The sequence below is a fragment of the Sciurus vulgaris genome, assembly GCF_902686455.1.
Source record: "Sciurus vulgaris genome assembly, chromosome: 3".
NCBI classification, from domain to species: Eukaryota; Metazoa; Chordata; class Mammalia; order Rodentia; family Sciuridae; genus Sciurus; species Sciurus vulgaris.
Window position 1 is genome coordinate 152,817,447 of NC_136463.1, and position 26,617 is coordinate 152,844,063.

The window sequence follows — 26,617 nt, forward strand, 5'->3', positions numbered from 1 at the left end:
ATTGAACAAACGAACCTAAAGCTGAGCTAGTAACACTAAGAGCTGGTAACACCTGATTGGTAACACAAAGACCATACAAATTATTCATCACACAATAAGAGCTCCTGAATCAGGAAGCCAGGGATGTGACACACATGTTCCCGCACTGGAGATTCAAAGAGCCCTAAGGCAGAAAATGTAGAGAAGGAATACTTGAAACTAAAATTTTAGAAAATACTTATGGATAGGAACCAGAAGAAGAAAGCAGTTTGGTTTTCTTATTAAAATACTTGAATTCTAGCATCTTTTATTTCTAGCACCTTTGAGACTTGATGGCTAGCTGTTGATGATTAACTTACTTCAATTTCCTGGACACTGGGAAATTAACACCCGGGTCTATGCTATCACCGTCTTCATTCATTTTACAGTTTTTTCCCTCATTTTCAAATCCACAGAGATATTGTATATGTGGTCAGAGTTCTGGGACATACTGATATACCAGTCCTGTGAGAGATCCTTCTAAAATGCTTTATTGTGGTTTCATCAAGGGCTATGGACACGAGTGGACATACAGTGCACCCTGAGGTAAAGGGTACCAAATTATAAATACATAGCTTTGAAATATCTCCAAGGTCCATGAACAGGGAATGCCTTTCCACTACAACTGGGTTTGCAGGAACTGCCTTAGTACTTTATTTTATTTCTATCTGACTCTAAAACCCCATCTGCCAACCCATTATAAAGAATTTCATTCTTGGTCATTATTGGGTCTTTTGCTTTACTCTCCATCCCCAAAGTCATGACAACAAAATAGCTGGGAAAGAAAAATAGTATTTGGGAAGTCATTTCCATCTGTGTTCCATACTGGTTACTAATGATACTGTCAGAAGCCACATGAGCCCTTTCATCCAAGGACTTCATTGTTAAAATTACCAAGGGATACCACTACATGCTATTATAATAATTATAATAAGAAAATACTGATGATACTAAGTGCTGATTAAGATGTGGAACAATTTGAACTCATATACATTGCTAGTAGAAGTATAAAATAGTACAACTATTTTCAAAACAGTGTGGCAATTTCTAAAAAGTTAAACATACTTTTATCATATGATCCAGAAACCCCACTCTAGGATATTTACCCTACAAAAATAAAATCCTACATTCACACAAATCCCTGTACATGAATGTCTCCAGTAGCTCTGTGATAATCAAAAGCTGAAAAACAACCCAAATGTCCTTCAACAGGTGAAAGAATGAACAGCCAGAGGTATATCCATACCATGGCATGCCACCCAGCTGTAAAGAAAAGTAAACTCTTGATACATAAACATGGATGGATTCAAAGACATGCTGAGGGAGAGAAGCCAGTCTCAACAGAATACATACTACATGATTCCATTCATCCCACATTCTTAAAAAAGACAAAACTAATGATGGAGAACAAATCAGTGGTTCCCAGGAGTTAGGGATAGCAGCAGGCTCAACTGGAAAGGAGTAACATGGGGGAGTTCTGGAGTTTTACATGGAATTGTTCTGCATCCTGAAAATATGAATCCATACATGTGTTAAAATTTGTAGAACTGTTTAAAATTAAAAAGTAAATTTTACTGTGATAATATTATAAATTAAAAAAACTTAATCCATGGGCTTATTTTTTTGATGCCATGTTGGATGCAAAACTCTAGTGAGTCAGGGGTCCAGTGCTGGGCTCCAGTCTCCCTAGGCCCAGAGGGCATTTCCCTTAAAGAATTTGCAGCTCCCTCTGGGAACAGGAGAGACTGGGCCTGACATTTTTTGTCCTATTGCTTTCCAGTGTCTTCCTTGTCAAAGGTATATACTTGCTTGGTATTATCAAGACTTTCAGGAAAGTCAGAGAAAGGGGTTGTTTCCAGTACTTCCTGCTTTCAGCTCTTCAAATACTCCTGAGCCAAGAAGTACAAAGGTCTGGAATCCTTTCTAGCAACCAAAAAAGGGGAGATAATGAGAATAAAACACAAATGGTACTCATTCTTGCTGTATTTTTTAGAAGCGAACGCAAACCCTAGTTAATACCTTACTAAATTGCCCTGCTGCCCAAGTAACAAGGAGAAAATTTTGCCCAGCCCCGGTGCCCTGGCCCCTATAATTAACAAAATCATAAGTTATGGCAAAGATCAGTTAAAAGCATTGGCACAACCCAGATGTATGTGTGTGACTTTGTATGAATTAGCAAAGAGAACAAGAGCAACCAAAGGTGAGACAGGCAGGCACAAGTGGCTCAAGAGCCCTTCTTCATTACTGAGTAAAGAGATAGCTCACCTATTAGAAAGTGAATAGTTGGAAAGAGAACATCAAGTCTGACAGCAAATCCTAAGTCTAATCCCAAATCTGCAGCTCTTGCCTAGCGGTAGGAGGGAGCCAGGTGCTCTGTGCCAACCAAGGCCAGGACCTGCCCTAAGTCTGAAGACTCACAGATGGAAAATGCACTCACCGCTGCCACCCTGGAGGGTAAGAGGGAAATCCATCAGGGCTGCATCTTGGGTTGAGCTCCAAAGGTGTGAGACTGAAATTCAACCCACATCCTGCTTTCTAAGACATGAGCGGTGTAATATTGAAATGTATCTATTTGAGGGCAATTCAATATAAACTTTTTAAAATTCAGGAACACTTTAGAAAGATTACATATATTCTGGTTGAATTAGACTAATTAAGCATTAAAAATTCCCTTGAACTTTCTGAAAATCAAGGAGAAAAGAAAAGTTTTATTAAAATCTCTACCTCTGGATCATTCAATAAAAAGGAATCTTTAAGTTATTTGATAGAGGCAAGCTTTATAAACATTTATAATAAATAAATGTTACTGAATCCTCTTAAGTGAGACTTTGAGAAACATGGGGGACAATGTTGTCAACTGTAGTTTTGCAAAATATACAGATGCATTATTCAAATCAGAATTTCCTGTATCTACCCTCTAAAAAAGTCAACATAAGAAACAAAAATAGCAGTCTGAATTTCTGATTTTCTGAAATAATAATAAGATAAAATAAATCCAGTGTGGTGGTTCATGCCTCTAATCCCAACAACTCAGGAGAATGAGGCAGGAGGATTGCAAGTTCAAGGCCAATCTAGACATTTAAGAGAGACCCTGTCTCAAAACTAAAGTATAAAGGACTGGCAATGTAGCATAGGGCATAGGCCCTGGGTTCAATCCCCAGTACTGTAAATAATAATAATAATAATAATAATAATAATAATAATAATAGAAGTAATATAATAAAATTACAATAAGAAAATTCAATATTCCATGAGTCACAAATGAATGAAAGTATTCACAAATCTACATACACATAAGCACTTTTAGGGCAGTTCCTTGAATGGCCTTGGATGAACACAGCTCTTCCTTGTCTTGCTTGTTGTTCTCAAGATTCATTAAAGAGTGTACTAGGAATGTTACATTCTAAGACATGGAGGATTTGGCTGGAAGAGCCTGGGCCCTGTTCTTGTCCCTTCCAGAATGGAATATCCTACAATGCTTTATGTCAAGCCCCAGGGTAGAAAGCACAAGTAGAGTAGATTTATTTCAGCTGTGATGCGCAAATAGGGCATGTGCAGAGGAAAATTCATCCACCTCGCTTTGCTGAACCTTGAGGGACCAGCTCAGCATGAATCCTAGGCTTCTACTGTCCCTTACTGCTTATCCATAGGTAATAAAGTTGCTTTGCTTAACTTTTACGCAAATATTCTGTCTCACCGGAATCGTGCAAGTGATAAAACTGGCACAGCCTGAGGTGCAGTAGGTGAGGTGTTTGGAATCCTCCCCTGGGATTGATATCAGTGCACAGTGAACCTGCTTCACAGCACCGTCCATGCATAAAACAAATAAATGAAAAATTCAGATCACTTGGGAACCAGCAAATTATCTTTGACTTGAAAAAGAAAGCCTGATACAACAGCATCTATGTAGTATTCCAGTCCAGTCAGGAAGGCGTAACCTGAATCTAATCATGAATTCAGTCAGAAAAACTGAAAATAAAGACCATTTTATTAAAAGTAGAGGATGGTACAGTATTTTTTAAAATGTTAATGTCATAAAACACAAAGATGTAAAATGTTCTAAATTAAAAGAGACATGACAACTAAACACAATGACTTACCCTAGCCTAACTCCTATACTAGAACATTGAAATGTGCTAAAAAGGGTATTTTGGGGACAACTGAATATGGTTAGAAATTAGATAAGAGCATTACATCAATGTTAAATTCACTGAAGTTAATAACTGTACTTTAGTTTTTACATAAGAGAATATTCCCTGTTTTTAGGAAATAGACACCAAAATATTTAAGGATTAAGGGTCATGATGTATGTAACTGACCTCTAAATTGTTTATAAAAATATTGATTGAGAGACAGAGAACATAAATGATAAAGTAGATGAGATAAGATGTTCATGAGAATGAGTATAGTCCTTTATTCTTGAAATTTTTCTCTAAGTTTAAAATTACTTCCAAATAAAAATTTTATTTACAACTATTTTTTAAATAGTCCTAATGCTCAAAAGGTTGAGAACCAAGAATTAAAAGTCTGAATAGTTAACAGGATTACTGCCAATGGAAGTCTTGGTTTGGCTAGACCACAACAGACATATGGTTAATTTCTCACAGCTGTCTGACATCAAGATGCATCATTGGTTGTTTCTTTGAGATCTTTCTTCTTCTTTTTTAATGTAAGCACTCATTGCTATAAACTTCCCTCTTATGACTGCTTTTTCTGTGCCCTCAGGGCACAGATCTGTTGTGTTTCCATTTTCATTATTTTGAAAATTTTAAAAATTTTCTTTCTCATTTCCTCAATGACTCACTGTTAAAAAGTGTGTTGTTCAGTCTCTATTTGTATAATTTCTAAAGTTATCTCCCACTATTGATTTCTAGTTTCATGCCATTGTGATTAGAAAAGATAAAGGATAAGATTTCAAATTTTTTGAATTTGATCTATAGTTGTTTAACTCTGATGTTTCTTTGTTGTTATTTTTGTTGTTGCTTTTTTGTTTTTATTTTATTTTATTTTGGTCTGGATGATCTATTCATTGATAAGAGTGAGAGTGAGTTATTAAAATACCACAATAATAGTACATCTAGTAGTGTGTGTGTGTGTGTGTGTGTGTGTGTGAGTACTCCAAAATTAGGTACATATACACTTGTAATCATAATATCTTCATGATTAATTTTCCTGGGTCATTATATAGTGATCTTCTTTGTTTGAAAATCTATTTTGTTAGTTTTAAGTATAGCTATCCAGCTTGTTTTTGAATTCTATTCACTTAGAATATAATTTTCTATTCTTTCACTTTTAGTTTCTGTGCATCCTTACTAGTGAGGTGAATTTCTTGTTGGCAGCATATTGTTGGGTCTTATTTTCTGACCTACTCAGCCAATCCAAATCTTTAATTGAAGAATTAAGAACATTCACATTTAGAGTCACTAATGAAAGGTATGGACTTGTGCCTGACATTTGTTGATTTTCTTCTAGTTGTTTGGAATATTATTTGTTTCTTTCTCTCTAACTTCTCTTTGTGGTTTGATGGTTTATTGTATTGATAATTTGTTTGTTTGATTATTTTCTTCTTCTCATTTGTGTATCTACCCTTCTGGTGGGATTTGTACTTTCACATGCTATCATGATCATAGTTATCTTTCTTCCACTTGAGTATAGGACTCCTTAATCATCTTTTGCAAGGCTGATCTGGTAGTAATGAATTCCCTTAGCTTTTGCTTATTTTGAAAGGTCTTTATTTCTCTAAAATTCTGATGAATGACTTTGCTGGGTATAATAATCTTGGCTGCAATTATTCTCTATAAAGGCTTGAAATACATTATTCCATGTCCTCCTGGAATGTAGGGTTTCTGCTGAAAAATCTGCTGTTAGGCAGTTTTCTGCTGTAGATTTTCAAATTCTGTACTTTTGACAGTTTTATTATAATGTGTCATGCTAAGGATCTTTTCTGCTTAGGTTTTTTTGAGATTCTACAGACCTCTGATATCTGGATGCCCATGTCTTTCCCATGATTAGGGAGATTTTCTATTTCATTGAATGGGTTTCCTATACCATTAACCTTTACATTTTTTTTTTTTTTTTTTGGGTGGGCTGATGATGCAGACATTTGATCTTTCAATGATGTCACAAAGATCTTGCATGCTCTCTTCTTTCTTTTTTATTTTGCTCTGAATATGATATTTTGAAAGATCTGTCTTCAAGCTCTGATATTATTTCTTCCACTTGATCTAGTCTGTTGTTGAAGCTTTCAACTGAATTTTTATCTGACTTATTGAGCTCTTTGTTTTTAAGTATTTGAAATGGTTCTTTTTTTAAAATCTCTGCTGAATTTCTCATTCATTTCCTGCATTGTTTTCAAGTTTCATTTAACTATCTGAATTCCCTTGAATCTCATTGATCTTTAAAAAAAAAAAAAAAAAGCATTCTTTTGAATTCTTTATCAGGCATTTGATCTACTTTGATATTATTGGAATCTGTTAGAGGAGAGTCAGGATCTTTGGGAGGTATTGTATTACCTTGTTTTGTCATATGTCTTATGTTCCTGTGTTGAAATTTGCACATCTGGTGGAATAGTTATTTCTGCTATTTTTATGGAATGACCTTCTTAGTAAGGGGTTTACTCCTATGTCTTGGGATATCAGTTTGGTATATAATGTTGAATTGAGTTCCAACTGGGTAATCTCCCTGTATCATCTTTGGCTGTGATTAGTGAGTTCTGTGGCAATATATGCTATATTAAGTTGGCCAGACCCACTGTCTCTGCAAGTCATACAAATGTGGGGACACTGTAGCACTTCAGGTGTGCTGTAGATAGTATGATATGTGTTGGGGAGCGCCCTGTGCAGTTACCCCCACAATGGTAGTTGTGACTTATATTGGGTGTTTCCTCAGGCAGTGTTGATATTGGCTTTGTGACTTGAATGGGTCTCTTGTGGTTACTTCTGAAGTAGGGGTGGGGGGCCTAAGTCACATATCCTCTGATGAGACACTGGTATGGGCCCAGGTGATTCAGAGGGAGAGGTACAGGGTGGGAATCACAGCATCCTCTCTGTGCTACTCACACCTACTCTTCTCAGCAGTATGTAATCAGAAAAGCTTCAGGGGTTGCTAATGCAGGGGACCTGTATAGGTGGCAGTAAAAGTTGTTAGTCCTTTCTGCTGTCACTGTTGGTGTGCCTGCCCCAAACCAGCACCTCCGAACTTTCTAGTTATATACTCCTGGGGATGAGGCAATGTCAAGGGCTCTTCTCCCTCTGATTTCTATCTGTTATAGTGCCTTCTACCATGGTTCAAGCCAGTTTAAATATGATAATCTTCCTTGTTTATGAGAAAATGACCTACATTATTTAGCTACAGATTGGTGAGTATTCAATTATTAAAATTTGGAGACATCTATTCTTAGATCACCATCCCTCTTTTTCAAGAGGTACATCCCTGGAATACCTAGGAACATGGGACCTTGGCCATAGAATTTAGAAAAACAAATTTAAAGTTCTGCATTTCAAAGAAAATTTCAAACTGTTTGTGATTATAGACTGACAAAAAAAACCAGTCTTCCACATTTTTTCTAAAGCAATAACTCTGCCCTAACTCTTCGAAGAGTCCATGATCAATTCTGATGGGCAAAGAATATTAATAAGTGTGTCAAGAAGGTGGGTCTGGGGTTTGAAAATGTGATGAATTGAGAGATACACTAGTAAAGTCTCAAACTCGAATCAAACTGGGGATCATTAAAGTTGGGTGTTGGTTTCCTAGTAGCCATGACACTGGACATCTAGTTTCTCATTCTTTAGTACAATCTACTTGGCCTCCTAAACACCCAGGGGATACCTGAACTGGATTAAGAAATGTCAAGCTACATGTCCAGAAGCGAGACCCTCACATTGCAATAGCACCACAGACTATGACCTGCCTTTCATCACACCTTCAGAATTGTAAATCTTGTCCCAGGCTAAATCTGGATCTCCCCAAAGGAGAAGTGGGTGGGGGAGAGGAGGAGATTCTGTATTATGTTACTTCCTGAGAATTCTCTTTCATTAATCTTTGCTCCGAAGGTGCCTTTGAATGGCTCTTGGTGCAATGAATAATGTTCACACACAATCTCCCCTGTCAAACATTTTACTCACTCTAAAGTCTGCCGACAGTTTGGGAGCAGTGTCTTTTGCTATTATGCTTTCCAATTGGCTTTCTATTGTCACTTCAAAAAGTGTGGAAACACCTGATTTATGAGAGCCCCGCTTAAAAAGTGTCATTTCCATTGCCTACTTAGTAATCACCTCAAATAAGCAGAGGAGGGCAATTTGACTTGAACTTGCTTTGAGAAGCTTTAAGTTTAATTTATACATTGGATAGCACTTTCTGGCTCATTGAAATTCTACTTAATGCGTTCTCAGAAAACACCTGGAAGACAAGAAAAACAAAGCTACAGTATGCATGACCCTACAGTTAAGGCAACAGCTGTGTGTTTGTGCATACAGTCTCAAAGCAGATTCCTGTTTCTCTTTCTTCCCAACACTGTCAGAACATATGAAAAACAGAATTTCAATAACTCAGAAGCTATACCACAGTTAATAATTAGGCAAGTTTCTCAAAGGCACGTTAAACTTCTCATTTCCCTAAATAACTGTCTATAGTTTGTCCATGTTATGCCTGATATATTTTCTCCAATAACCTCAAGAATGGGGCATGGCCTAAAAGTCAATTACAAAAAACTGAAAGTTTGCAAAGAGAGGAGGTTTAATTTAAAATGTGCAGGCACCAGAGTCTCTTACACGACAATTCCTGCCAAGAAATTTGGAAGGTCATTATGCGGACTACCTGCAGCACAGCATCTTTTGAACATTTTTAATGGGTGAGGAGTAACATTTTATGTATAATGGTATGGGGCTGATTGTACAGTTGTCCTCAAAACTGTCAGTCACCTACAGGTCTCCAAGATGAGTTTTGCAAATGCAAGCTCAGATTCACCAAGCTGAATAAGCAATTTGGAAACTGCCCCTTAGCCTCAATTGGTGAGGGTTTCTTAGAGACTTTCTGAAACTTTAACACGCATACAAATCACTGGGGGAGATTGCTAAAATGAAGATTCCAATTCAGCAGGTGTTATGGTTTGGATCTGGAAAGTTCCCCAATGGCTTGTGTACTGAAGGCATAGTCCCCAATACAACAATGTTCAGAGATGAGGCTTTTGGGAAGTGATCAGATCATGAACTCTGATCTCATTAGTGGATTAACCCATTGATGGGTTCATAATTGGATGGTTTGGAGGTGTAGGGGTGAAAACTGCAGAAGGTGGGGTCTATCTGGAGGAATTAGATAATAATAAGGCACAGTGTTTAAGCACCTCTGGGTTCAATTCTGTACCAAGGGGTTGTGGGGAGAAACATCATGGAGGAGTACTGTTCGTATTTAATATAATCCAATTCTTATACCACCCTATGGGGTAAATACTATTATTAGCCTCTTTTCATAGGTGAAGCATTTGGGATTTAAAACCACACACTCAGTAACCAGTGGAATCAAGATTCCCAAGTAGGCAGACTGACTCCAAAGGCTGTGTCCCTAACAAGGAGACTAAATTGCCTTCACTTTGGATGGGAAGATACTTAATTTGCAATAACAAAGAGTGTGCCTTGTTAATACCTTACAATTTTCATAAGAGTCTAGGCCTAAAAGTGTTGGGACACTTAGAATAACAGTTTCTGGAGTTCAGAGTTTCACAACATCTGAACATACTCCAGCTAATGCTTCAACCACCTCCAAAAAATTTCAAGGTCATTTTTCTTGTATTCTGAAAGGAAAACATCTCTTGGAAGATAGCCACATAAACCTGATCAGCATTCATGCATGTGTTCATTCATTTCCCATCATGACTGCTACCCTACCCAAATTGGGTTTGTGAAGAATGCCTGTGACCCCTTCAGAGCAGGACATTACTAAAGCTAGTGGCCATTTCTCAGTTCTCATCTTGCTTGACCTTATCACTTGACCTTGCTCGTCACTCCCTCCTCCTTGAAGTACATCCTCTAACTGCCTTCCAGGAAATCACACTCCGTTGGTCTGCCTCTTATCTTTTCAACTGCTCTGTTTCAGTCTCTGTGACTGGTTCCTTTCATCTCCCTGACCCCTGAACATCAGAGAATTTGAACTTCTCTTTCTTTAAGTCATGTCCTTGGTGTTCTCGGCCAATCTCAAGGCCAAGCACTCTTCAGTTTATGCTCCAGCCCAAACCTCATCCCAAGTGCCAAACCTGCACATCCTACCCGGCTTGCTCTTTGCTTTCTTATAGGCATCTCAAATTTATTATGTACAAAACCAGTTTACTTCCTCAGACTCTCCTCTTCAGCAGTTTTCTCTCACATGTGGCTTCTCTATTCTTGTAGTTGTTCTGGCAAACCTTGAAGTCATTCTTTCTCACTCCTTATACTTAATTCATCACAGTTTCTCTCCCTTCAAAAGTGTATCCTAAATATGTGTTGCCTCTGCCTTCAATATACACCTTAACACAACGCCCACATCTTACCATTCCTAATGTTATCCTCCTAGTCCAAGTCTCTCTCTTTAATTAGAAAATATCTCCCTTAACTAGTCTCCATGCTTCCACCCTACCCTCACTCTAGCCAATTCAGGTCATAGTAAATGTAAGTCAGATCTACACTATTGCACTCAAAATCTTCCAGTACCTTCCCATTCACTCAGGGGAATGACCTAAATCTTCCAATGACCTATAAATACCCACACAATGTGTATCCCCCTTCACCTTTCTGAGCTCACTTTCTACCCATTTCCATCTTACTTACTCTGCTGTAGCTATTCTGAATCTACTCTGGTCCTTACCAGGCACACATGCCTTTCCCATTAGGGCCTCTGCAGTTACATTTCCCCCTACCATGAATATTGGTGTATCCTCCCAGATATTGTCATGGTTCCCTTACCACCTGTGAGTTTTTGCTTAAATGTCACTTTCTCAAAATGGCCTTCTCTTCCAGTTCCTTTCATGGTGTAACAAATGACTTCGAAACTTAGCAGTTAAAATAGCAACCGTTTTACTATGCTTAAGGATTTTGTGAGTCAGAAATTCAGACAGGGCACAGAGACAGTGATTGAAGGTGACACAGCAGCTGCAAATTAAAGGCAACTGATGTATGGCAGCTGGTGCCTCAGCCAGAACATTATTGTGTGCCTACTATGTGCCAGATAATGTGGATAAATTGAAGCTTTGTTAACATTTATTTTACTGAGAGTTCAGAACACCCTATGCTCATATGTGTGGTTTACCAGGGTGAAAAGTTAAAGATCCAGTTCATAATTATAATAATAAATAATCTTAAAATAAGACTTTTTTTCCCTTTCTGGATATTATGCAAAAATGTTACTGCCTCCATCGTAGCAAGCATATAGCTGAGTCTCTGGGATCTTCCCACCCCAGGCACTGGTCCAAAACATGGAGGAAAGACATGGAGAATGAAGAAGGTCTCAGATCCTAGGTCTTAATCACATAAATTACATACACAGGGTTTGGGCGCTGCTATCCTTTAGTTTTTATTTGAACTGTCCCATGACTGTGCTGAGAGTTTTGTTTCCATTACACTTCACAGTATTTCTCCAGAGAGTGCACAAATAAAAAAAAAAAATTGTTTGCATTTTAACTTTGATTCCAGATCAAGCTAGCTGTGTGGAAGTGTGTGTGTGTGTGTGTGTGTGTGTGTGTGTGTGTGTGTTTAGACACTGATCCATATGCTTGCGTGGATGTGAATTCTGTGACCTTCTGTTCTTTCTTTTCCTTGATGATTTGTACACACAACCTCATAAGGCAAATCTCATAATTAACTTGGATGTGTTTCAACCATGAATTTTTCAAAAGATCGTAATCATCATGGTTTCCATGTCCATTTAAGAAACAATGTAGGCACATATGTCCACAAATGAGCCTCATAGAATACTGCCCTTATCAATTTAGTTTTGCAACATGAGCCAAAATGGACTTATTTATATTCATTTCAGATGTAATGACTTAGCCTATAACTAAACATCACATAGGAGGCAGAATCTCAAAATAAAATAAAATTAAAATAAACAAATACCGTTTTCTGCATTTAAGTTAGAGAATAATATAGGGGGAAAGAAAGCAAAGAGTAACAAAAAGCTTCAGTTTCTCTTTAAGCCTCAGTTTTCTCAGTTGTGAAAAGGGTGCACTAAAAGCTTCTTTGGCAACTTATTTGCCTTCTCTAAACTTGGTTTCTTTAGCCACAAAATTGAGATGCTAATTATAATACAGAACTCGTAGAGGAGATGGAGGATGAAATTAGTTTCAGATGTAAAGTGCCTATTTAAATGCCTAGCACTTAGTAAACATTCAATACACTTTTAACCCATTGTTATTATCCACATGTTGAACTAAGTTTACATTAACTAATTGGTAGCTATTTTTTAAAACAATATTTTAAAGTAGTCTTAGGCTCACAGCATAACTGAGTTAGAGGTACAGATTTTCCATATGCACCCTGCCCCCGCCTCACACACAGCCTCCCCCCACATGAAAATTCCCCACCAGAGTGGTACATTTCTTATAATTGATAAGCATACATCGACACCTCATAATTGTCCAAAGTTCATAATTTACATTAGGTTTCACTCTTAGTATTTTATATTCTATGAATTTTGACAGAGTTATACTGCCCTAAATATCCTCTGTGTTATGCCTGTTCATCCCTCCACCGACCTATTCACAATCTCTGGAAACACTGATCTTTTTATTATCTCCATAGTTTTGTTGTTTCTGGAATGTCACATTTTTGGAATCAAATGGTATATAACCTCTTCAGATTGACATCTTTCTCTTAGTAATATGCCCTTAAATTTCCACCAAGTCTTTCAAGGTTTGGCAGTTCATCTCTTTTTAGTGCTGAATAATATTCCACTGTCTGGATATACCATGGTTGATTCAGTCACCTGCTGAAGTACATCTTGGTTGCATCCCATAACTCTTATTTTTCAAAGCATGAAATTCTCTTCAAGTTGATAAACTAAAGAATCATTTTTATAGAATGAAGAACTAAGAATGTTCTGTTTACCCATATGAAGGTCTCTTTTACCTTGAAACAGAGCCTGCTGTTTCTCCACAAAGCTTAATTTATATGACTTAAAATGTTAACGTGAAAGCACTCCTAGGAGAAATATTACTTTAAGGAGCGTTAGCTATTGTTAGCTATTTACACTTCAGAAGGAGTGAGTTTTATGTCTTGTTCTAAGAAATTTCCCCAGAGGAAGACGGAAGCCACACAACACAATTGGCAGCAAGGAAGATGACTTCACCTGCTCCACAATTAGAAACGACATACAAATATCAAACTTAATGACAAATACAATGTTTTGTTCTCAGTGCATAACCCATAATTCTCTCCCAATGCCTCAACAGAGTGCTTGGGCCTCGGAGATATTCAAGACACAGGCAAAAATCCTTTAATTGAGCTCAATTGGACGTCAGAATTCTTTTTTTTAAATAGTTTACAAAGGTGAGTTATTACTGGTTTTGGAGGGTGTTTGCTTGTAAATTTCATGGCTGGGACAAAAGTTTAGGAAAAAGTATCGCTATTGCTGCTCACTCCTGCTTCTATTTCTCTCTCTCTCCTGTACTTTCAAGGCCCCTGAGATGGGTCATCTCTCCCAAAAGGCACTTCAGTTGGGTCTGGGTCTATAGTGTTGCTGGAGGAAGCAGAAACATTGAGCAAAGCTGCATGATACTGTGAGGTAGGCTGTCTGTTGGGGAGAGAGTGAAGATTTCCCTTTGCTCATGGCTAAAGGATCTACCACCCAAGGTTCTCATCCCAGATCTTCCACCAAGAGCTGATCCTGGCAAGGCACTCCCATTCTCTTGACCTCCAGCTTCCCCACTGATAAAAGGAAGAATGGATAAGGTGGTTTGTCAGGCAGAGCCTCTAGTTCAGTGCTTCTACACTTTTTTCTTGACAGTTTTGTACTTAACCAAATGCCAGGTGTTATTAGTTCCCAGGATTCCGTGCCTGACTGAAATATAAACTTCTTTGTCAAAGCCACCAGTGTGGAACCCACCTCCCACTTCCTAAACTCAACGAAGATGAGAAAGCTGGTCTGCATGACCCCTGTCTCTCCTTTTCTCCACCAGGCTCATCTAGTGGACACCTCTAGATCCTAAGCCTCAGGATTGCCTGAGGACAAGTAACCGCGGTTCTCTGAGCATCAGCGTCTTCTTTTATAAAATGGGACCAAAAATACCTATTTTACTGGGCTTGTGGTGAGAATACAAAACTCACCTAGTGCAGTGCTTGTCTTATATTGGCAATTTTCTCTTCCTTCAACTTTACTGATCTGTGCTTTCAAAATTCTAATTCTTCCTCCACATTAAAGGAAAGGAAATTATTTGATGAGACTAAAACTCATTTATATTATAGGATGGTTCCCCCAGGCTCCTGTAGGGTTTAGCCTTTTATCTCTGACTGTGGGAGGCTTTGACTATCCTAAAAAGGATCCCAGGCATGCAGGGTGCAGGTGAGAAGCAGTGTTCTCTTGCTAAGCTGGAACATCTCTCTTGATTCTGAGCTTAAACATCCTCAAAGTCAGTTCCTGGGTCTACTTTGTTTTTTTTCTAGGAAGCCAGTGAGTTGGATAAACTTGAGCCGGGAGGAATGGCAAATCTCCACCAGCTCCCTTCCCCTCGTGCCAAAAAAGACAACTGCTGGGCTCCCTTGGGAAGCAGTGGCAGCTGCTGGAGTTTCTTGCCTGGGAACGGGTGGGTGGAGGATGAGGCTCTGGCATTGAGGGCTGTTTGCACTGATTCCCCCACCCACTCCAGCTGGCTACAGGAGTCTGGGTGAGGGACAGGTGGAGAAAAGAGAGTAAAGAGCCAGGAGCAGCTGGACTCTTATAAGGATCCCACAGAAAAGGTTGTTCCAAGATCTGAGCACTTCAGCCCCATCCAGGGAGCCCCAGGTCACTGGCCATGGGACGCACTCCTTGGTGCTGCCTATCGCCAGCAGAAGGCAGCCCAGACTCTGGGCATGGTGTTCGGAGCCTTCCTGGCATGGCTACTGCCCAGCTTCATCTCCTACCACGCCCCCCAACATTAGTTTCTCATCATCTCTTGAGCCTCCACATCTCCATGTTCCTATCAGTCTGGAAACTTCTTTTCCCTTTTTCCTATTGAAAACTCTGACACAGTCCATAAGAGTCATTTGAGACTCACCTTCTTTGCATAGCCAAGCAGTCTCTGCCCTGTGCCTCTGTGGCATTCACACCTTTCTCCTGTTACATCATGGCTATCTATTCATCTAGTCACTCCTCTACTAATGTGAGAGCACCTTAGGAAGCAGGGTCCTTGCCTGAGTCACTCTTGTCTCCAGCACCCAGTCTGCTCTTAGCTCAGGGCAGTAGTCACTCATTGAGCATCTCTTAAGTGGATATTGATTCCTAGTTGCAAAGGAATTTAAAAAAGAGAGCTTGGTCTTCCCCTCTGTGTGGCCATACATGTGGCCCAGAGGTCCCCGTGGCTCAGAGTATCAGGAACCCAATCAGTACTGGCACTAATCAGAGTCTACTGGAGGATAAACCAAAGATAAAAACTAAAACTGCAACTCAACTATTCAAAAAGAATACTCAATTTAGTCAATTTCTACCATATTCAAAATATTGTTTTCCTTGCTCATTTAGAAAATCCTTCTATTGTGGTAGCAAAATTAGCAAAATTGTGTTCTCAGCTGCCAAGGAGCCTTGGAGTGAATTTCACCCCCTTCCTTTTTATCATTATGATCTTACAGAAGCAGCTGGGAGAGAAAATATTATTACACACTGAGGTACTCAGGACTTGGTCACAAAATGGACATTACAGCAGCTAGCTGAGCGAAGTTTTTCTCTGAGAAAGTCTGTAATATATTAAACACTTCCTAGATTCTGTTCATTTTCTCCATCAATGGAGGAATTCCAAATCTAATTATAGGCATTTATGGGAATTGCATTCATAGATGCTTAATTTTCATGCCGTACAATAACAATTATTGTGTACACCAGTGTGTGTGTGTGTGTGTGTGTGTGTGTGTGTGTGTGTGTGATTAACTTTGCTATAAGCTTTGTTGGATTATCACATTAAATTCTGCAAAGACACTCAGTCTTTGGTGTATTTGTCTTGTCTGTGTGGCTGACCATCCATAGAGGACAGTTGCCTGCTCACTCATTAAAAAAACTAGGCATAGCCTTTTGTTCTCTTGGACACCTCTTCTGCACCCTTCACAACACACGGCTCTGTGTACAACCACCTTGGAAAACTTTATATATATTTTCAAAAACAGCCTACTTCTTGAGTGACTGTGGGATTTTGTCAGCAGTATGCTGAACACTTGGTGACCAAGAAGGCTTTGGAAGACACATAGGGACTTCTAATCCGAAGGGAAGATCTGATACATTTTAAAAGGGGCCTTTGAATAATTAATTAAGGAGAAATGCTAATTTAACTTTTTGTTATCTTTGGACCTTTCAGATACCACAAAAAAAAAAAAAAAAAAAAAACCAGGATGGCCATTAGCATCTTAGATGGAAGATGGGAGTAAATTTCACCTGGAGCAAATTTTCTCCTATTGGGAGAAAGGGGTGAGACGGTGATGATGGAAAAGGGCTGCGGTGGGAGTGAGTCCCAGCTCTGGCCGTTACCACTCTGTAAGAGGCTTGGTTACCCGAGGCTGCCTGTCTCCTGGGAATGCTGAGAAGAACCCAAAGGCCTGTCCCGGTGCCGTGATGAGGTAGGTGTGGTGATGGTTGGGAGAACAGATGGTGCTAGCATCAGTACCGCTCTACCGCCATGTGCAGATCAGAGGTCTGCGGAGGGAGACAGACGAGAAAGGGCCCTGCAGGCCACAGAAGAGTCACTGACCTTAAGTCTCTCCACGCATTTGCCAAGCACAGAATCACCTGTCCTGCCCCACCCCCACCGCGGCCCTCCCTAGCCTTCTGGGTCTCCTCTCAGAGATGGCTTTTCTTGACTTGTGCTGTAAGTTATTGCCTAGCCTGACATTTCAGGGAAGTTAAGAAGAAAGAACTTGTAAAGCTGCTTGGGTTTGGACAGTCTTAGAAGTTGGGGTAGGGGCAACTCGGTGTAGCTGATGGATTGCTTAGAGAGTCCTGAGGTGGGAGCGGAACCTCCAATTACAGGGAGGACACATTCCTCAAAAACTCTGTATGAACCACGAGCTCCATAACTGGAGGAACGAGTCAGTGCCAAGGGGAGTGTTTTAGTCAGCTTTTTTGTGCTGCTGTGACTAAATGACTCAACCAGCACAAATGTAAAGGAGGAAAGGTTTATTTGAGGGCTCACGGTTTCAGAGGTCTGAGTCCATAGAAAGCCGGTTCTATTCCTTGGGGCTCGAAGATGAAGCTGAACATCACCGCAGGAGAGTGGTGGAGGGAAGCAGCTTACATCACGGTGATCCGGAAGCAGAGAGAGAGAAAGACTCCACTCTCCAGATACAAAATATATACCCCACAGCCATGCCCTAATTCTGACCTCCTCCAGCCACACCCTACCACTTTGACTAATCCCATCAGGGATTGATTCACTGATGGGGTTAAGGTCTCTCAACCCAATCATTTCTCCTCTGAACCTTCCTGCATTGTCCCACATGTGAGCTTTTGGGGGACACCTGACATCCACATCATAACACTGAGGAATAAGGATGGTGGTAGCCACAGAGGCTGCAGCTCAAGAGGACACTGCATTGAACAACCAGGAGACCACTCTTCCTGGACAGCTCCCAGCCAGTGACGGAGCCTGGCAGGGGTATTCAGGTCTGGTCATTTCTGCCCCACACAGGACCGCTCTAACAACCCCTCTTCACTCTGGAGGAGCGAGGCTCCCCACTGGTCAGGCCAGGCTTTCTCAGAGTCGCACTGCTCAAGCCTCGCCTCTTCCTCCTCCCTTGCATGGGCTTCAGACCTTCTCCTGCCTACTCCTGCTGCCTGCCATCGTCCATGGGCACCCCTCCCAGTCTCTCACACTTCCGGCACTGATTTGATGTCCACTTCCCAGGAGACCTGGGTTGATGCCAAGTATATGCCCAACCTAGGAGAAATTAGTTTTATATTTAAAAGGTGATTTTGACTCCAAATACAGGTCTATAATGTGTGATTCACAATTGAAAATACCCAAATCTCTGAAATCACCAAAAACTTGATCTGACCTTATACGAGGCTATTTACAATCTCTAGATATTCTACTCAAGTCACATTTTATTACATAAATATTAATATGCTTGTTTATGGGATGCCTTCCAAATTCTGTTGAGAATATATAATATACAGTATATACATTATGTGAACTTTAAAATACCTGAAAAAATCTGAATTATTAGAGAATTCCTGACTCTAATTGGGGCTTTGAGTAAGGGACTGTAGACCTCTATTATGCAAAAATTAAAAATGATATGAAATAGATAATCCCCAAAGGATGATCCCAAGGAGACATACCTCCCAGTCCTTGTGCCCTTTGGGTGCTTTGCCAACAGAATGTGGCAGGAACGATGCTGTGCCAGTGCTGATCCGAAGCCTTGAGAAAGTCTAGTGGCTTCTACTTTTGTACTTTTAGACAATTGATCCACCAGGAAACCTGGAAACCATGGGAGACAAACCACCTGGAGAAACTAAGTGGCAGGGAAAGATCCCAAGATTACTGAGGAGAGGCCTCTCCAACCCAGGGTCTTGTGTGTCCTTCCTTCTGGCCATCCTCCCCCAGAACCAAGCATATTATTTAAACCATCTTAGATATTACAGCTCCTGCCATCTGACACCAAGTTCCATGACAGTCCCGAAGGGAGTCCCACGTCAAATCCATCCAGTTGAGCCCCAGTCAATTCACGGAATCATGAGAAATCATTAATTTCTGTGATTTTAAATAACCAAGTTCCGTAGGTGGTAGTTACCTGGCAGAAGACATCTGAAACATTGTATTAAAACATTTGCACACAGATGAATGAAAAGTCACAGAATAAGAAAGGTACAACAACAAAACAAAACAAGCCAGCAGTCACTGAAAATGTGTCATGATAACAGCTTCCACTAATGCCTGCTACCCTCCTGGTACTGTGCTTACACATACTGTCTCAGAGCAGCCCTGGAAAAAAAAAAAAAAGCTTTACTAACACCATTTTATATGCTAAGAGGGGTCTGTAATTTGTCCAGGGTTTTGCAGCTAGTCTATGATAGAGCAGGGATTCACACCAAGAAATTTCCTGAGATTGATGCTGGCCACCTCCCAACTCTTCGAACCTCAGTGGAAAATAATCCTCTTTCTGGTGAAAATGTGCTATCTCGCTATTCTACATCCAATTTTCTGGGTACTGCACCTTTAACTTCCCTCTGGGAACCACCCACCCCATTCTCAGTGAGCGTGCTTCAGGTGGAGTTCTTGTCTCAGTCCATAAGCACTTCCATTCCCCAGGACACAGTTCAGACAGGGGCAGGAATAGTGAGATTTACTGGGGAAAATGCTCTCATTTACACCCTGGACTTGTTACAAAGGAGTATATCGCTTACACCTGCTCTTCAACCTCATAGAGATGTCCATGGGTTTTTCCCTTCTGGGCTACTGCGTCCTCAACATTTCCTGAAGCACAGTCTTTGATCTGTTCCTGGAGCATGCTCCCTGAACCGTCATCTTTTATCCAATTATTCCTCTTCCTTAAGACTTAGTTCGTGTCTTCCCCTGATCCAGCCTGACCTAGTCCCAACCCATTTACCCTGGATCTGACTTAACAGTTCCTCCTTTGTGCTTCTGCGGTCACTATGTATACTGCGTTACCTCACTGATCATATTGCTATGTCACCCCTGGTTCATCTGCCTGTCTTCCCTACCATTCTGCAAATTCCTCAAGGCAGGCCGTATGTCCCAACCATCTTTATATCTTTATCGCCTTGCTCAATATTCAGCCTGTAGATGATCACGGAAATTAAATGAGTGGATGAATGAATGAATGACAGCAGGGCTTTTGTGACCTTCTTCACCTAGCAAAATCCCCCGTGGAATTTAATGGCAGTAAATAACTTGAATGTCTCAAGTTCTGCTTTTGACTTTCCAGTCCTCCAGGTTGTTGATGGTTGGCACTGGCTTGCTTGAGGGTGAAAATATTGGTTACTATGGTGTTGGGGAGATAATAAATATTAACTCCCTCTTCCAGTCTGCTGAGAACTGAGGCACAAGAGCCTACAGTTAAAAACCATTGGGGGAACATGATTTTAATTTGGTGGCTAGGTTGGGCTTTCAAATGCTCTCTCCCTTTGGGATGGTTTTAGATTGCGAAGTTCATCGTTCATTCAGAGTTGATGCCTCTCCCAGATTGGCGGCAGAGAGGGAAAAAGCAATGGGCCCTTAATGTCTGCAACATTTTAAGTTTTGGTCCACACATTCAAGCAGTCACCAGTGGGGTCCCTGCAAACCTGATGTGTCACATTATGACCACTCCTCTCATGGAGAAGTAAGAAGGGGTGGAGGAAAGAGACTTGGAATGTCATCTAGAGGAAGCCACTTCTGGAAGCATGAAGCCAAAGGCGTTAAGTACATAATATGAAAGGACACAGAAATCAGGTATCCTTGAGCCCAGGAAGGTGGTAGTCTATCCATAGAGAAATACACAGGTGCAGGTTTCATGGATAGAAAAAATGGCCAAAATACTCAGAGAAGCTGCAATCCCAAAGTGCCTATCTGAGCACTTGCAAACATTGATTAGAATTTTAGAAACTGGGCATTTTAACCACTCAAGCAATAATATTTATGGCATGTAGAATAACTAGCCTCTTTGCTAACACATCCAATGACATTTCTGAAACATGAACAATTATAGTGTTCTTTAGTTTACTTGGATATGTAGTAATTTCTTGTTTTTAATGGAAAATTCTGAAACATTATATTACAATGTTCAAGCTGAAATAAATAAGCTTTTTTTTAAAAAAATATTTTACATTATTTAGAAAACTCAGGGGGAAAGTGCAACCCTGGTTCACCCCCTGTTGTAGCACAATGCAGCATGTATGAGATACATTTTTCCCTTTCGGGCTCAACTTTCCTCCTAGGTTCAAATGGGGGAGAAAGGTAAGCTATGTGAAGGGAAATGGCTCTGGGGACTGGGATTTAAATGTCCATGTGGTTGTGACATCTAACTCCCTGAAACTTAGTCCCCTTATTTCATCTATAAAATTGATATTCAACAAGTAACAATAAATACTGGTGAGGATGTGGGGGAAAAAAAGATACACTCATACTTTGTTGGTGGGACAGCAAATTGGTGCAACCACTCTGGAAAGCAGTATGATGATTCCTCAGAAAACTTGGAATGGAACCAATATCTGATCCAGTTATTCCATTCTTCAGCATATAGCCATATAACATACTACAGTGATGCAGCCACAACAATGTTTATAGCATCTCAATTCACAACAGCTAAGCTATAGAACTAACCAAGCTGCCCTTCAACAGATGAATTGATAAAGAAATTGTGGTATATATACACAATGAAATATTACTCAGGGATAAAGAATGACCTTATGACTTTTGCCTGTAAATGGATGAATCTGGAGTCTATCATGCTAAGTGAAATAAGCCAGTCCCAAAAAACCAAAGGCAGATATCCTCTCTGATATGCAGATGCTAACATACAACAAGGAGGGGGACAAAATAGAAGTTCAGTGGATTAGAAAAAGGGGAACGAAGAGAAGAGGGAGATAGGAATAGGAGAGACAGTAGAATGAATCAGACATAACTTTCCTATGTTCATATAGGAAGACACCACCAATGAAACTCCACATCATGTACAACCACAAGAAAGGGATCCTAATCAGAATAAGTTATACTTCCTGTATGTATGGTATGTTAAAATACACTCTACTGTCATGGATATCTAAAAAGAACAAATAAAAAATTTTTAAAAATTGAGATATTCAAATACCTACATCCCTGGGTTGAAATAAGAATTAAATGGTACAAAATTCACAGAAAAGGGAGGGAAGGGTTAGTGTTAGGGTTAGAGTTACGGTTAGGGAGGGGGGCAAGTATGGAGTAAGGAAGCACTGTATACAGGGAAAAGAGGGGTGGGAGGGGTGGGGGAAGGGAAAAAATAACAGAATGAATCAAACAACATTACTCTATGTAAATTTATGATTACACAAATGGTATGCCTTTACGCCATGTACAGAGAAGTAACATGTATCCCATTTGTTTACAATAAAATAAAATTAAAAAAAATTCACAGAAAAGTGCAAGACCATGCTAGACATTGAACTGAGTGCTTGATAAATGGTTTTAAAAGTAGTCAGCAGAGCATCCCATTATGGTTGTTATTTTACCAGATCCCAGGAGCCAGGGGATGCTAGGAAGATCTGATTTCATGTTGCTGGAGTTTTGTCCCTGGGGTGGTGTGTCCTGTGAACATGGCACTGATGTTGAATTACAGAATCACCAAGGTTGAATCTTGGAAAGCATAGAAGAAAACAATTAAAACATTTTAAAGGGCCTCTATCTAAGCCCTTGCTAAGGGCATGAGACTGGAATTGCTGTAGGGAGACAGGCACACATATACTGAGGACTTAGGGACCAGTGAGTGTTGGGGATGTTGGGATGGAAGTGGCTACCTTTAGTGCATATGCAGTTAGCAAGCAGCAACACAAGTGTAAGAAAGCCTTCACTCCAGCCCAAACACCATAAAAATGAAATTTCAGTACTTTTCATTAAATAGTAGAGTATGCATATTCAAGTATGCCAAGAGCTAAATGTGTAATTCAGGCTGTGGGATCTGTGCTGTACAGCCCAAGTGACAAGAATACCAGATAAAAAGCGATCTGAAGGAATACTCATCACCTATCTGAAAGTTTCCTGCAGCCATTTGTTTATAATTTGGCTTTTCTACAGTTGGAATTTTGGATAGTGAACAGAGAAAATGACCAGACAGCATGACAGAAGCACATTTCCCTAGCAAGTTAGCACGGTTCTTGTTTGAAAATTCTTTTTTTGAACATGCTGCCTCCAAGGTTGTTATTTCAAGAAAAATGTACATAGATAACCTATCTTCAAATTGATGTTCAATTTTTATGTTTCCTCATTTGAATATGCAGATAGGGGACTTTCAGAATTACTTTTTCACAAATATTGTTAAAATTTCATGCAAGATTTTAAGATGGAGAGGAGGAATTATATTCTTTAACCGTTGCATCCTCCTTAGCATCTGCCTACAAGGTCCTAGTAGAATTTCATTACATGTTGAGTTAATGTAAATAAATTTAAACAGACTTCTAAGTATAATAGACACCAAATTGTTTTCCATATTTTTCTGTATCCTATAAAAGAAAGTGAGATGTAACAATACACATGGCATTAGAAACACCAAATGTAATATAATGTGATGTCTAAACAATAAATACTATTTTCCAACTGGCTGCTTTTTGAGAGTGAATTTGACACAACCAGTCAGGTTGATTCTCTCAGGTCCCTGGAGTACCATTTTGTGAGGGAGAACTCAGACTGTCCTAGTCGTGGGCCCAGTATTTCCACCCTGCTCTGTGGGGGACTGGCTGCTCCCCCTGCCTTTCTCTTGCCTTCCTAAATATGGCGCAGATCTTACTATTGTGAGGATGTCGGCTTTCTCCATTAGGAAGGACAATGCAGCTCATAAAAGGTGATCAAAATATTACCTTAAATAAAACAGTTTTAGATGAAAAAAAAGAAAGCACCAATAACTTATCCTCTTTGCCTGCCCTCAAAAGTGTCAGAAAGAAAGACAGTTACTCTAACGTTTCCCCATTAGAAATAATGCTGCCAGTAGTGTGGAATTTCCTGTCTAATGTCACAAAAGAGAATAATTATTCTCTACCACCTTGTTTTTCTCCAAATAACTGATTCCGAGTTACACAGCTCAATCCTGGAAAACTGAGATGAGCAGCACAGAGAGTGGATTGTCTGGGATCAGAAGTGGGCTGAGGTGTCTTTCTAGAAGTTTACTATTCCTCCATTTAATTTCCTCCACAATGGAGGAAAGCAAAGTCACCATAAAGTTCATTTCTGGGGACATTCTCTGGAACACTGCAGGCAGCAGGGCCCAGGAAAATGCCTGTAGGATTTGTTGTTTCACCTTCAAATTAAACCCTTTTCCTCCAGTGTGGTTCATTGCCAGAAGCCTGCTCTGGAGTCACCATGACCCAAGGTTGGAGATAGATAGCCTGAACCTCACTGGGCCAACACAGTTTCTCCCCAAAATTTGCGTATTTATTAACTAAGGAAAAGATAAATTTCTTACTTTAGACATATGTCTCAGAAGCCTCTGAATGATTTCTATAAGACACAGACAATGGGGAAAATCCAAAAAGCAAGTAGGAGACAAGTAGATAAGCTCAACTCAGAACAGCTAAAATGAGACTGAGAACAATACAGTGCTTTGATTGATAAGGTGATTTAAAAATTAAAAGAGGAGAGTCTATCTGAGCTGAATACCAGTTTCTAGAGATTGATGGATGGCATGAGTCTTCTTCTCTTTGTGGCATTTCAGATAAAGATGTGTTTTCTTTTTGAGAAAATCTTTATAAGATGGTTTCTTGACTAGAAGAAAGGGGTGTGTGAGTGTGAGTGTGTGCGTGAGTGTGAGTGTGTGTGTGTATGCGCAATTCAGAACAGTACCGTGTACCTGGAGTGCAAGGCTGCTCTGTACTCTTGCAAACTGTCTGTACTTTCCAGAGCTTGTGCATAGATAAGGTACTTTAAAAACATCCCTCCTGGATGAGCCTTCATTTCCAATTGTGTCTGTGCACCATGTGGTAGCCAGCATGATTAAGGAAAAAGTGATTGTGTGAACCTCCAAATCCATCTGTCTTGTCATTGGCATTGAAGGGACTTGCTGAGAAATTAGCCTCCTCCTTCCCCCAACTTGTGTTTTCCCATCCTCCAGACAATACAGGAAGCTCTTAGCTGGGAGAGAAGGGAACAAAGGGGCAAGGAATTCAATAAAAAAGAGATCCTAGGCAAAATGAAATATTGTTTCTGTGTCTGTGTTGCTCTCAGTTCTCTCCAGTCTGCCAGAGCATTAACCGTTTGTCTGCTGCGCCACAAGACAGGATCAGTTGTAGGATTAGCTGCAGAAGACTGAAGTCTCTGAAGCATCAGGGATGTTTCGTGTGACACTATGGGACGCAAAAGGCTAAACTGGACACAAAAATGATAGACACAATGTGAAAAAAATACTTTAGCTCCTGCATCTTTGGAATTTTCCTGGTACACCTAACTAACTATACATATAGGCTTAAAGATTAATTGGTTATTTTTATATTCTCTGTGCACATCTAAGGAATTCTTGAGTTCCTTAACATTTCAATGTTATTTACCTGTGCATGTGTGCATTTCCCCAAGATCCATAGAAATCATCTGTTTTTTTAAAGTTTGTGACCCCCAAAGTTAAATGGCTTCAATAAGATATTTATTATTTCCTGGTTTTTTTTTTTTTTTTTTTTTTTCACAATTGCAGAGTGTATATTTTCTGTCATTGGGGATTAGGGGTTAAAAGACAAATTCTATCTGTAAAATACTTACGTGGGCCAAGAAAAGACAAAAATAAAACACAAGTAAACTAGAAAACAGATGCTGAATTTAAAGGCGAAAGAGAGGTTGAAGGATGTTAGATTTATAAGGTCATTTTTGTTCATTTCATAATTGTGATTCAGACTGAAGGAGAGCATAAAATGTACACTGTACAAATATTTCTTATTTTTTAGGGTTGTCTTTAAGAATTTAATTTTTTTTTTCTGTTTCAATTGTTGGGAGAAAAAGATGCAAGTATTTGGATTAATGAACTCATTTAAAATTTCTTCAGTTGGTATTAGATTTGAGGGAAGTTAATTAAAATAGGAAAATGATAGAAAAGCAAACTTGTTTCAGGTCAGGGGTTTTTGAGGGAAAGAATTATTAACAGAGCTTGCCGTAGGCAGGCTGGTCATGAAGTCACTGAAATTTTTAATCTGTGTGCATTCTTCTTAAACTGAATATTTTTTCAAAGTTGAAAAACAGGGCTCACGAGTGTATTTTAGAGTGGCATATATTAGTTGCAAAAAATATAAAAGCTATTTGGGACGAGAAAAATAACTCCAAGTTTGGGATTAAAGGGAAAAGTTCTCTCTTCAAGAACTAAATTCGCACATGGATTCCTCATGTGTCAGAGTAGAGATCTGTCACAGAGACCCAAAGCAGCCTTTTGTGATCCAAATACACAACAAACTAAAAATAGAAGAGCATCCATAACTTGATAAAGGGGATATGAAAAAACAAAACTAACTTCACATTTATTGTAACCACAGAAAGCTTTCTCTCTGAAAACAAGTAGGTCTACTCTTGCCACTTCTATTCCACCTTGTACTGGAAGGTTTCACCAAGGAAACAAACCAGAAAAAAGAAAAAAAAAGAAAGAAAGAAAGAAAGAAAGAAAGAAAGAAAGAAAGAAAGAAAGAAAGAAAGAAAGAAAGAAAGCGAAAGAAAGAAAAGGTATCTAGATTAGAAAGGAAGATATTGAGAATATTAACATATCTCTACTTACATACAATCTTATTTGTAGAAAATCCT